Here is a 12,946-nt window from a genome sequence, read left to right as displayed (position 1 = left end):
GTATAGATAGAGTGGTCCACACAATATAATAATAAAACCCTCAACTGGTCTGAATTCCACCAAACAAGTATCTGGACTGCGTAGTGTGGTGGCCCCGGTACACAATTTGGTACCGAGGCCACAATATAATTAAAAAATTGGGCATCAACTGTCACCGTTGTTTAATATCTGATACACCTAAATATGGACTGCACAGTGGAGTGGCCCCGGTAGTAAATTTGGTGGCGGGGCCACAATACCTCCTCCAACTTCCAAGTGTAGTGTTTATAAAGACAGACAGCGTCGAAGTGTTATTAGTTGACTTTCTTAACCCTAAAATTGTCCCTGTTGCAAATATTCGTGCAATGGACAGTTACTTTTTTATTGAAAGACTCAAGCTTTCAAGTGTAGTGTTTATAAAATATAAACAACAATACAGTAGTTTTAGAGCACGCCAATACCTCTTGTTTTAAATTATGACACGGCATTTTACTTTTGGTTTAATTTCTTGTATTTTTTTAAATTTGGTTTTACTTTTTGAACATGGCAAACGACTGTTGATTGGTCATATAATGCAAAAAAAAAAGGTCCAAGATGGAATTGTCCTTGGGCCCTCACACCCACCCTTATGTTGTTGAAATAGGATATGCACACTTTAACAAACCAATCATTTCAGCGACAGGGCCTACCAAACAACTTTGGCTGAAATGATTGGTTTGTTTGGGCCCCCACACCAAAAAAGCTATTCATCTCTCCCTGTACAGACTAAACAGGCTCTACTGAGGCAAGATGTCGTCCTCATCCTCAACCTCTGATTCCTCTCCCCCTACAGTGTGTACTTCCTCCTCATCACACATTATCAATTCGTCCCCGCTGGACTCCACAACCACAGGTCCCTCTGTAGTATCTGGAGGGCAGTGCTGTACTTCATTGAGGAATTGATTATTCATTTTTATAAACATCATTTTTTCAACGTTCTGAGGAAGCAACCTCCTTCGCCGCTCACTGACCAGGTTCCCCGCTGCACTAAAAACTCTTTCCGAGTACACACTGGAGGGGGGACAACTCAGGTAAAATAGAGCCAGTTTGTACAGGGGCTTCCAAACTGCCTTTTTTTCCTGCCAGTAACAATATGGACTGTCTGACATGTCTACTTGGATGGTGTCAGCAAAGTAATCATCCACAATTTTTTCTATTGTGACAGCATCCAATGCAGCGACAGTAGACATGTCTGCAATGGTTGGCAGGTCCTTCAGTCCGGACCAGATGTTATCAGCATCCCCGCCAGTGCCTCTTTTGGGAAAACTGAGCTTTTTCCTCGCAGCCATAGATGTGGAAGAAAATGAGGGTGGAGCTGTTGGCATGTCACGGTCCTCTTCAGAGGACAATCTCCTGACCAGCAGGTCTTTGCACCGCTGTAGACTTGTGTCCGCCGGAAACAGAGACACAACATACGCTTTAAACCGAGGATCGAGCACGGTGGCCAGAATGTATTCCTCTGACTTTAAAAGAGTGACCACCCTCGGATCCTGGCAAAGCGTACGAAGGGCTACATCCACAAGAGCTACATGCTTGGTGTAATCGCAATGGCTTACCAGCTCCTCCCTCACTTTCTCCAGCTGCTTCTGCAACAGCCTGATCAGGGGAATGACCAGACTCAAGCTGGCAGTGTCGGAACTGACTTCTCGTGTGGCAAGTTCAAATGGCTGCAGAACCTTGCACAACACGGAAATCAGTCTCCACTGCGCTTGACTGAGGCGCATCCCCACTCCTTTGCCTATGTCGTAGGTGGCTGTGTAGGCCTGAATGGCCTTTTGCTGCTCCTCCATCCTCTGCAGCATATAGAGGGTGGAGTTCCAGCGCGTCACAACCTCTTGTTTGAGGTGATGGCAGGGCAGGTTCATGCTTTTTTGATGTGCCTCTAGTCTGCGGTAGGCACTGGCTGAATGCCGAAAGTGTCCAGCAATTTTGCGCGCCACCGCAAGCATCTCCTGCACACCCCTGTCACGCTTGAGGTAATGCTGCACCACCAAATTAATGGTGTGGGCAAAACATGGGACGTGCTGGAAATTGCCCATATTTAATGCCCGCACAATGTTACTGGCATTGTCTGACACCACAAATCCCCATGAGAGTCTAAGTGGGGTAAGCCACTGGGAGATAATTTCCCTCATTTTCTCTAATATGTTATCAGCGTTGTGCCTCTTATTAAAGCCTGTAATACACAATGTTGCCTGCCTTTGCACGAGCCGCCATTTTGTAGTTGCTGCTACTGATGCAGCTGTTGCTGTTGCTGCGGAAGGGGATGCATCTACCCAGTGGGCTGTCACAGTCATATAGTCCTTCATTTGCCCAGAACCACTTGTCCACATGTCCGTGGTTAAGTGGACAGTGGGTACAACCGCATTTTTTAGAGCACTGAGGACACTTGATCGTACTTCTCTGTACATTTTTGGTATCGCCTGCCTAGTGAAGTGGAATCTCGACGGGATTTGGTACCGGGGACACAATACCTCCATCAACCCTCTAAATCCCACTCCACTGATGGCGGACACCGGGCGCACGTCTAACACCAACATTGCAGTTACAGCCGCAGTTATACGCTTTGCAATAGGGTGACTACTATCGTATTTTGTGGTCATGGCAAACGACTGTTGGACGGTCAATTGTTTTGTGAAAGACTTAGCGGTCTTACGACTTCCCCTCTGGGAAGATGACCGACTAACAGCAGCAACAGCAGCAGTGGCAGTAGTAGGCGTACCGCTGCAGGATTCCTCGGATGAATCCCGTATTGAGGAGGACTCAGTCTGGCTGCTGACATGGGCTGCAGGACTGAATCTGATGGAGATTGTGGAGGAAGTTGACGAGGAGGGTGTTGCTGGTGTGTATCCAACTGGACCACGGGATTTAGGTGTCCCTGTACCGATGAGAGTCCTAGCCCCAGTTCCTGAACTAACCACTGAACTATGAAGGTTATTCAGGTGACGTATAAGGGAGGATGTTCCTAGGTGGGCAAGATCCTTACCCCTGCTTATTTGAGCTTTACATAAGCTACATATGGCCATACATTGGTTGTCTGGATTTGGATAAAAATAACTCCAGACCAAAGAGGTGCATTTTTTGGTCTTCTGACCAGGCATGACGATGGGCTTTTTCATCCCATGGACATCAGCTGTTTCCCCCCCTGGTGCCTCATTTACAATAACCACATCACCATCCTCATCATCAAGTTCCTCCACAGCGCCAGCTACATCATCAATAGCCTCCTCCCGAGCCACCTCTTCCCGTACAGTGATGGGAAGGTCAGGCTTGACAACCACCAACATCCTTGGACTCGCCTTGTGGATTTGTGATAATTTCTCTTTAGAAGGCAGAGTTGTTTGCTGTTTTGTTGCTGACAGCATAACTCTCTTCAATTTTTTGTAGGGGGGGGAGGAGGAGGAGGGCTAAGATCCGTGGGTGAAGCTGAACCACTAGTCATGAACACGGGCCAGGGCCTAAGCCGTTCCTTGCCACTCCGTGTCGTAAATGGCATATTGGCAACTTTACGTTTCTCCTCAGATGATTTTAAGTTTCTCTTTTTGCTACTTTTTCTTAACTTGGGCTTTTTGGATTTTACATGCCCGGTACTACGAGATTGGGCATCGGGCTTGGAAGACGACGTTGATGGCATTTCATCGTCTATGTCATGACTAGTGGCAGCAGCTTCAGCATTAGGAGGAAGTGGGTCTTGATCTTTCCCTACTTTATCCTCCAAATTTTTGGTCTCCATTATATGTAGCACAAGATACTGCAGAATGTGTGAACTTGGTAATATTGCAGTACCAATGGACTTATACTGCTGGATTGGTTTTGCAAATTTGGTTATAATTATTATATATTTTTTTTTTTTTAAATTTTTTATTTTTTTTTACTTTTTTTTTATTTTTTAAAAACTTGGGAATAATGGGGAAATAACTATGCCCTTAGAAGCACAGAGCACAGGACACAGCACCACTGGACTGAACAGGACACGGCACAGGACCCAGCAGCACTACGGAACTCAGCAGGACAGAGCACAGGACACAGCACCACTGGACTGATACTGCAGAATGTGTGAACTTTGTAATATTGCAGTACCAATGGACTTATACTGCTGGATTGGTTTTGCAAATTTGGTTATAATTATTATATATTTTTTATTTTTTTTAAATTTTTTATTTTTTTTTACTTTTTTTTTATTTTTTAAAAACTTGGGAATAATGGGGAAATAACTATGCCCTTAGAAGCACAGAGCACAGGACACAGCACCACTGGACTGAACAGGACACGGCACAGGACCCAGCAGCACTACGGAACTCAGCAGGACAGAGCACAGGACACAGCACCACTGGACTGATACTGCAGAATGTGTAAACTTTGTAATATTGCAGTACCACTGGACTTTTACTGCTGAATGTGTGAACTTGGTAATATTGCAGTACCAATGGGCTTATACTGCAGGATTGGTTGTGCAAATTTTGTGGTAATTAAAAAAAATTAAATTAGTTTTTGGTATTTTTTTAAATAACTTTTTTTTATTTTTTTAAACACAGGGGAATATTGGGGAAATAACTATGCCCTTAGAAGCACAGAGCACAGGACACAGCACCACTGGACTGAACAGGACACAGCACTGGACCCAGCAGCACCACTGACCTCAGAAGGACAGAGCACAGCACACAGCACCACTGGACTGATACTGCAGAACACAGCACAGCACAGCACAGCACAGCACAGCACAGCACAGAACTAAACAGCACAGCACAGAACTAAACAGCACAGCACGAGATCTACCAGGACAGAGGACCACCTAACACACCCTCCCTCTACCCTGATCAATGCCCGAGTGAAGATGGCGGCGACTAGCGGGGAATTTATAGGATCCGAGTATCGCGAGATCCGACAACGGGATTATGAGTCAGAGCCTCAGTTTCAGATTTGAATTTGGCGCCAATACCCGGATCTGTCTCGGATCCGACTCGGATCGGCAACGTTCGGGTGGGCTCGGATTTCATAAATCCGAGTGCGCTCATCCCTAGTAACTACATCCTTTTTTAAAGATTTTATTACATGTATGTTTAGTTTTTAGCACCTTACTAATAGCTTGTCCACAATATGCCTTTATTGCATACATATATGTTTATTGCAGATTCCTACCTGCCATGGTTTGAAATCATGAATGAGTGCACAATTTCCATTTAGAAACGGTCCTCTCCCTTCCTGACACATATGAAGATCATGTAAAGATTTAGCTATGACCTGAACTGAAGTATATATATCATAAGAATAGGAGGTATCTGTGTAGACATTATTCACACTATTCAGGTCCTCATTTCCTGTACACAAGTGCGTATCATTGTCATAGGATACCAAGTCCATCTCATCAATAAATTTGCATCCAAATGTTTTTTCCCAAAATATTTTAGTAACACTATGTGCTACATTATTGTAAGCATTTACTCTGAGAGGTGATCTTTAAATCCAGATATTGTTGAGCTTTGGAAAGCAAAGCCAATTGAACCTGAGAGTAGAGTGGAATATTTGTCAGCTAAGAATTCTGTGGAGGTGGACCAAGCTTCACTGGCCACAAAAATCTTGCCGGCAATATTTTGTGTTAGCATCTCATTGAGAAGTTGAGTAAGATATATACTTGTGGAAAACAGAACCACAGCCGTAGCGGTTGATTCTTTAATAACTCTAGTGATATGTGGGGTGTTTCTATCATCATGATCAATCAACAGGAATTCTGTGAAGGCAACACAAGCTCCAGCCTTGAGGATCTCCTGCTTGGTGACCTCAATTCCCTGTTGGACATATTTATTTCCTACACCCACCAGACCAATCCAGGTCCATCCAAAATACAACACCAACTGAGCAAGGCCCATTGACTGGAAAGTATCACTGGGTACAGTTCTAAAGAAGGATGGGAACTGGGTCCAATCACTCAGTAGAGCACTGGTGGAATAATGACTGATCTGTAAAAACAGTTTAAAGCACTGATAAGACAATCTTATAGAGTGTGTATAGCTGTTTTGTAGGGTTAAGGGGAACGTAACCATTATCTAAAATATCCAAAAGATGTTACGAGCCGCGGCGGCTCAGGGCACCGCAGCGACTCGCTTTCTGTTCAGCCTCAGCGTCCCAGCCGTCGTCATGACGACTGGGACGTCATTTCCTCCTGGTCCCGGCCATTGCCTAGGCAACGGTCAGGACGCTCTTAGCCTTTAGCGCCGCGTCCCGGCATCCAGGGCAGCCGGGCGCGTGCGCACATTCAATATAGTTATAGCCCAGCTGGGCTAAGTATTTCCTCCTGTGCTGGACAGTTTTTCATTGGCCCCTATCTGTTTATAAGGCAGGAAGGGACAAGCCCTCCCTGCCGGTTATAGTCCCTGCTTCAGTGCATACTATCCTGCTGTCTGTGCTACCTGCTTGCCTTTTTGAACCTGATTATTGTTGCCGACCCTCTGCCTGGATTCTTACCTTGTTGATTGCCCGTGCCCCTTGACCTATTGCCTGATTCTGACACTTCTTATTGCCTGTGACCCTGAACCTTTGCTCGGATACTAAAGCTACTGTATTGACTGTGACCCTGAACCTTTGCTCGGATACTGACGCTGCCGTATTGCCTGTGAACTGTTTGACCCCTGGCCTGGACCTAGATGCTACCGTTTACTGGCGACCTACACTACCTCTGCCGGAATCTTCTACGTGTGCACCAGCGCTCCGTTCCCAGGCTATCAGCTCCTACTACTAGAGTACAAGACCTAGGGGCATCAGAGTACTTGTGAGCGAATCTAGCTCTATGGGAAAAGTGGTTCCTATAGGTGAAGACCTCTGAAGCGGTTGTAGGAGCTGATACCTGGGGCGTGAGTCATAACATTATAACCGGACCAAAATTATACACTAGTAGCGAGTGAATTGTTTTGCATTCGGTCCTATGGAACCAAGTCCGGCGCAAGTTTTGGCAGGACAAGTCCAGACCTTGTCCCAAATGGTCCAAGAGTTGTCTCAGCGGCAGACTGCCCAAGAACAGGCGTCAAGAGCTTCGCAAGTCGCTCAGCCTTCTGTGGTGGAGCCAAAGATAATTTACCAGATCGCTTTTTGGGAGACCGCAGACTCTTCCGCAACTTCCGTGAAAGCTGCAAGCTTTATTTCAAATTGAGACCACTCTGGTCTGGATCACCACAACAAAGAGTGGGGATAGTTATTTCTCTGTTACAAGGGGATCCTCAATCTTGGGCTTTCAGCTTGGATCCCAATAGTCCCCAATTACAATCTGTGGACGCATTCTTTTCAGCTCTTGGTTTTATTTATGATGACCCGGACCGATTGGCTTCTGCAGAAGCACAGCTGCGATCTTTAACACAAGGACGACAGTCCGCGGAAGAATTTTGCTCCAATCTCAGGTGTTGGGCTTTGGATTGTGAGTGGAATAACCCAGCTCTCCGTAGTCAGTTCCGGTTAGGCTCTCTGAACAAATTAAAGATTCCCTTGTGCAGTACCCTACTGCGGGATCTCTCGAAGAGCTCATGAAGCTAGCTATTTGGATTGACGGAAGATACAGAGAAAGGAAATCTGAGTAGGAAAATCCTTCAACCTATTATCCTATGCCTTCCCAAACTTCATTCGTTGACCAGGTCGAGCCAATGCAGCTGGGAGCACATCGGTTGTCATCGGAGGAACGTCCCCAGAGATGTAATCTAGGCCTCTGCTTACACTGTGGAGAGAAGGGCCACTTGCTTCGTACTGGCCCCGTCAAACCAAGGATCGAGGATCACAATGAGCATTTTAAATCACTCTTTATTTTTCACTTTCATATTTCGCTGCTTTTTATATAGAATTTTATTGTTGTAATTAAATAAAGTTATTTTTTAATGATAGACAATGGTTTACATGTTAAAACACATAATTATATGTTATGAGACTGTGTAGTGCACCAATGTAGTTTCCAGTATTTCTATCTTTCCTTTGTTGCTTTAATTGAAAATAGACAGATTTCTTGCAACACAAGTTACGTTAAAATCTGCGACTATGCCTGGAAATTAAGGAGAGCAAAGCATAAAAAGGAGTAACTTCGTACCTGGGCAAAACCATATTTCATTGGAGGGGAGGTAAATTTAAAATGTGGGGGCATATTTATAGTTGGGGTAGCGCATGTCGTAGATCAACTTTCAATTTCAGTGTAAAAATAAAGCTATAAAGTATTTGTCTGCTAGATGAAGAAACAGCCAGTATTTAACTTATGTGCAAAATAATAAACTAATTTTCACCCCTTACACTGTAACATGGTTTGTCCTGGAGAACATTTACTCCTTTTTTTGCCCTACTTTCCTTAATGACTCAGTCAACATAATACAAACACTTGTGCTATCCTAATATCTAGATTAATAAAAACAGATGTCACACATTCAGAGGTAGATTAACTAAAGGTCTAAAAAGGGGAGGCGTTGACCATAGCAACCAATCAGATTCCAGATGTTATTATCTAGAAAGTGATAGATAAATGATAGCTACAATCTGGTTGCTATGGACAACACCTCCACTTTTTAATTTCAGATGGTTTTAGACTTAGTTAATAATGCAACTGAAAAGCTACGTGTAGCACCGTTCACCAACGACAGGAACAGGATCTGCACATATATATCATCTTTGTAAATGACACCTATATTAACTTTATGTTTTAGCATTTATGTTTTCGGCGCTTATTTTTGTATTGCTCATAGTGCTAAATCTATATTCAAAAAGTCTATTTTTAGCAGTTTATACCAATACAGATAAAGACACTGCACACTGAGTGCTCTTTCCACAGCCTTATTAACTGTTCTTAATTGTTTATAATGTGTTTGTATACTTAATGGCGAGGGACAGAAGGGTTAACAGCTGTGAACTGTATTTAACGGGAGGGAGGCGGGATATCTTTTTACATCAATCACTCTTATATAAGGGGATCTGTGGATACACCTCAGTGCAGAGTGACAGAATGAGGTGGGTACATGATGTGATGATATGAGACATGTAGAGGATGCTGCATCCATTTCACAGAGACATAAGAGACAATTAATATAATCAGACGCTCCATCCTTAAGGCTGGTAGGCCAATTTACTCCTGGACTTGTATTTGTAGACTCCAGACCCTTCCATTCTCGTGCTGCCATCTGTTTGCACAATAGCTGGGGGTTATGAAGTATGCTCAGTCCATAAGGGCTAAGGTACACGGGTGATTCTGTGACACAATGCTTTCTAAGAGGAAGTGATGGCCACACAACACTGCAACATGGAGATTATTGCAAAGCGCAGCTAATATCTTTGAAAGAATTAACAAATGGGTTTATAATGACGACAACACACTGCAACCAAAGTCCCCTCTCTGCACCTTAATCCTGAGGTTTACGTTTGACTTATAACGACAGAGCAGGTAATCATTAGCTGAAATGTTTGTAAGGAGCATCAGACAGTGACTATCTCTGCTAATGATTTCTGAATTTGTAGGGAGAAAGCTCTGTATAAAGACATTTAGTACAGGAATAGCAGAGTGTGCAGTATGATGGATGTGAGTGTAGGGAGAAGCACTGCATAAAGATATTTAGTACAGGAATAGCAGTGTGCGCAGTATGATGGATGTGAGTGTAGGGAGAAAGCTCTGCATAAAGACATTTAGTACAGGAATAGTAGTGTGCAGTATGATGGATGTGAGTGTAGGGAGAAAGCTCTGCATAAAGATATTTAGTACAGGAATAGCAGTGTGCAGTATGATGGATGTGTGAGTGTAGGGAGAAAGATCTGCATAAAGACATTTAGTACAGGAATAGCTGTGTGCAGTATGATGGATGTGTGAGTGTAGGGATAAAGCTCTGCGTAAAGACATTTAGTACAGGAATAGCAGTGTGCAGTATGATGGATTTGAGTGTAGGGAGAAAGTTCTGCATAAAGACATTTAGTACAGGAATAGTAGTGTGCAGTAGGATGGATGTGCAAGTGTAGGGGAAAGCTCTGCATAAAGACATTTAGCACAAGAATAGCAGAGTGTGCAGTATGATGGATGTTCGTGTAGGGAGAAAGCTCTGTATAAAGACATTTAGTAAGAGAATAGCAGAGTGTGCAATATGATGGATGTGTTGTGGGTTTAGGGAGAAAGCTCTGCATAAATACATTTACTATTGGAATAGCAGAGTGTGCAGTATGATGGATGTATGAGTGCAGGGAGAAAGGTCTGCATAAAGACATTTAGCACAAGAATAGTAGTGTGTGCAGTATGATGGATGTATGAGTGCAGGGAGAAAACTCTGCATAAAGACATTTAGCACAAGAATAGTAGTGTATGCAGTATGATGGATGTATGAGTGCAGGGAGAAAGGTCTGCATAAAGACATTTAGCACAAGAATAGTAGTGTGTGCAGTATGATGGATGTATGAGTGCAGGAAGAAAGCTCTGCATAAAGACATTTAGCACAAGAATAGCAGAGTGTGCAGTATGATGGATGTATGAGTGCAGGGAGAAAGCTCTGCATAAAGACATTTAGCACAAGAATAGCAGAGTGTGCAGTATGATGGATGTGTGAGTGCAGGAAGAAAGCTCTGCATAAGGACATTTAGCACAAGAATAGGCGAGTGTGCAGTATGATGGATGTATGAGTGCAGGGAGAAAGCTCTGCATAAAGACATTTAGCACAAGAATAGTAGTGTGTGCAGTATGATGGATGTATGAGTGCAGGGAGAAAGCTCTGCATAAAGACATTTAGCACAAGAATAGCAGAGTGTGCAGTATGATGGATGTATGAGTGCAGGGAGAAAACTCTGCATAAAGACATTTAGCACAAGAATAGTAGTGTGTGCAGTATGATGGATGTATGAGTGCAGGGAGAAAGCTCTGCATAAAGACATTTAGCACAAGAATAGGCGAGTGTGCAGTATGATGGATATATGAGTGCAGGGAGAAAGCTCTGCATAAAGACATTTAGCACAAGAATAGTAGTGTGTGCAGTATGATGGATGTATGAGTGCAGGGAGAAAGCTCTGCATAAAGACATTTAGCACAAGAATAGCAGAGTGTGCAGTATGATGGATGTATGAGTGCAGGGAGAAAGCTCTGCATAAAGACATTTAGCACAAGAATATTAGTGTGTGCAGTATGATGGATGTGTGGGTGTAGGGAGAAAACTTTGCATACAGACATTTAATACAGGAATAGCAGAGTGTGCACTGTAGGGTGGAGGTGTCAATGTAGGAAGTTTAGAGTGCTGGTAAAGGGAACAATTTCTTAATACAGACATTACAGGAATAGCAGAGTGTGCACTGTAAGATGGAGATGTCCATGTAGGGAGAAATAAGTAGTGTGTACTGTTTAATGGTGTAGGGAGAAAGCTCTGTGTACAGTAATAGTAGTGTGTGCTGCATACAGTGGAGGTGCTGGTGTAGTGAGAAGGCTTTGCGTAAAGACATGTAGTACAGGAATAGCAGAGTGTACAGTGTATTATGGATGTGACTATGCAGGGAGAAAGCTATGTGAATAATCATTACAAGCATAGCAGAGTGTGTACTGTGTGGTTGAGGTGTCGGTGTAGGGAGAAAGCTCTATGTAAAGACATTTCTTACAGGAATATGAGAGTGTACGATGCTGGTGTTGGTGTAGGGATACGGCTTTGTGTAGAGACATTTAGTACAGACATTTGTTACTGGAATAGTAGAGTGTAAAGTGCACAATGCTGGTGTTGGTGTAGAGAGAATGTCATGTGGGCAGGTAGCTAGTATATATGATTACAATGGTAAATACTGTAATAGAGTGTCTTCATATAAAAGACTGGGTGTAAGCACAGGAATACTGTGCTATGTGTGTGACACTAGCTATGTATTTGAGTATAAGACGGCCAATTCTATTCCGCCATTGCATTGTGTAATTTTGGTCTAATGACAGAGCTTTGTCTTTAATAGCAGATTACTGTACCTGTGTGCTCCCGAGTGGGGGCTGAGCACACTCAGGAATTCTGTAGTATTGTGAATGCGGCGAACAGTTGATGGACAAGTGACAGTGAGTGGAAAGAGATCTACCTGACACTCCATGAATTACCAGTCTATTTTTCTGTATAATCGTTGCATTATTGTCAGCGAAGAGCTAGGGACCTAACCCAAGCACCTGTTTAAGAATCAGGGGCCTGATTCATTAAGGATCTTAACTTGAGAAATTTCTTATTTCAGTCTCCTGGACAAAACCATCTTACAATGCAAGGGGTGCAAATTAGTATTCTGTTTTGCACATAAGTTAAATACTGACTGTTTTTTCATGTAGCACGCAAATACTTGATAGCTTATTTGTATACTGAACTTTAAAGTTGATATGAGACTGAAATAAGAAGTTTCTCAAGTTAAGATCCTTAATGAATCAGGCCCCAGGTGTTTTCACTGAAATTGATTCAAATATGTAAAATACTCATTGAAAACAGATATCCAATGGTGTCTTTTCATTCATAAATTGAGAAAGAATAAAGGCCATTTTCAATAAGAAAAATGGTCATGAAAAAAAATTTTTTTTAAATATAAATAAAAATAATAACAATATCTGAATTTAACTTATTTGCGAATGTATTCTGGAGGAAATGATAACCAATGACAAACTTGGTTGATGCTGACTATGTAAACTACAACACAGAACAAATGAATAAGGAGATAGTTATAATCTTTTGTGGCTGAAAGTGTACACCCTATTCGTAGCTCCTAAATAAAATCAAAAAGATTGTAATTTCCCAATTAATCTTCCATCCTTAGTAAAACAATTATCGTTGAACTGTAAAAGGTTAAGTTAAAAAATAAATGTTTGTAATTTGTAATTACTAGCTACAACTGCCTTCTAAAAATCCAGCCATATCGCAGGGACCAACCACTAATATCACGGTTTTCTGTTGTTCTAATAGATAGTACAAATACAATGGTAGTGAGCAGAGCAAGATTTAAC

Source organism: Mixophyes fleayi, chromosome 4 (assembly GCF_038048845.1).
Source record: "Mixophyes fleayi isolate aMixFle1 chromosome 4, aMixFle1.hap1, whole genome shotgun sequence".
Classification (NCBI taxonomy): Eukaryota; Metazoa; Chordata; class Amphibia; order Anura; family Limnodynastidae; genus Mixophyes; species Mixophyes fleayi.
Note: the sequence above shows the minus strand (reverse complement) of the source record.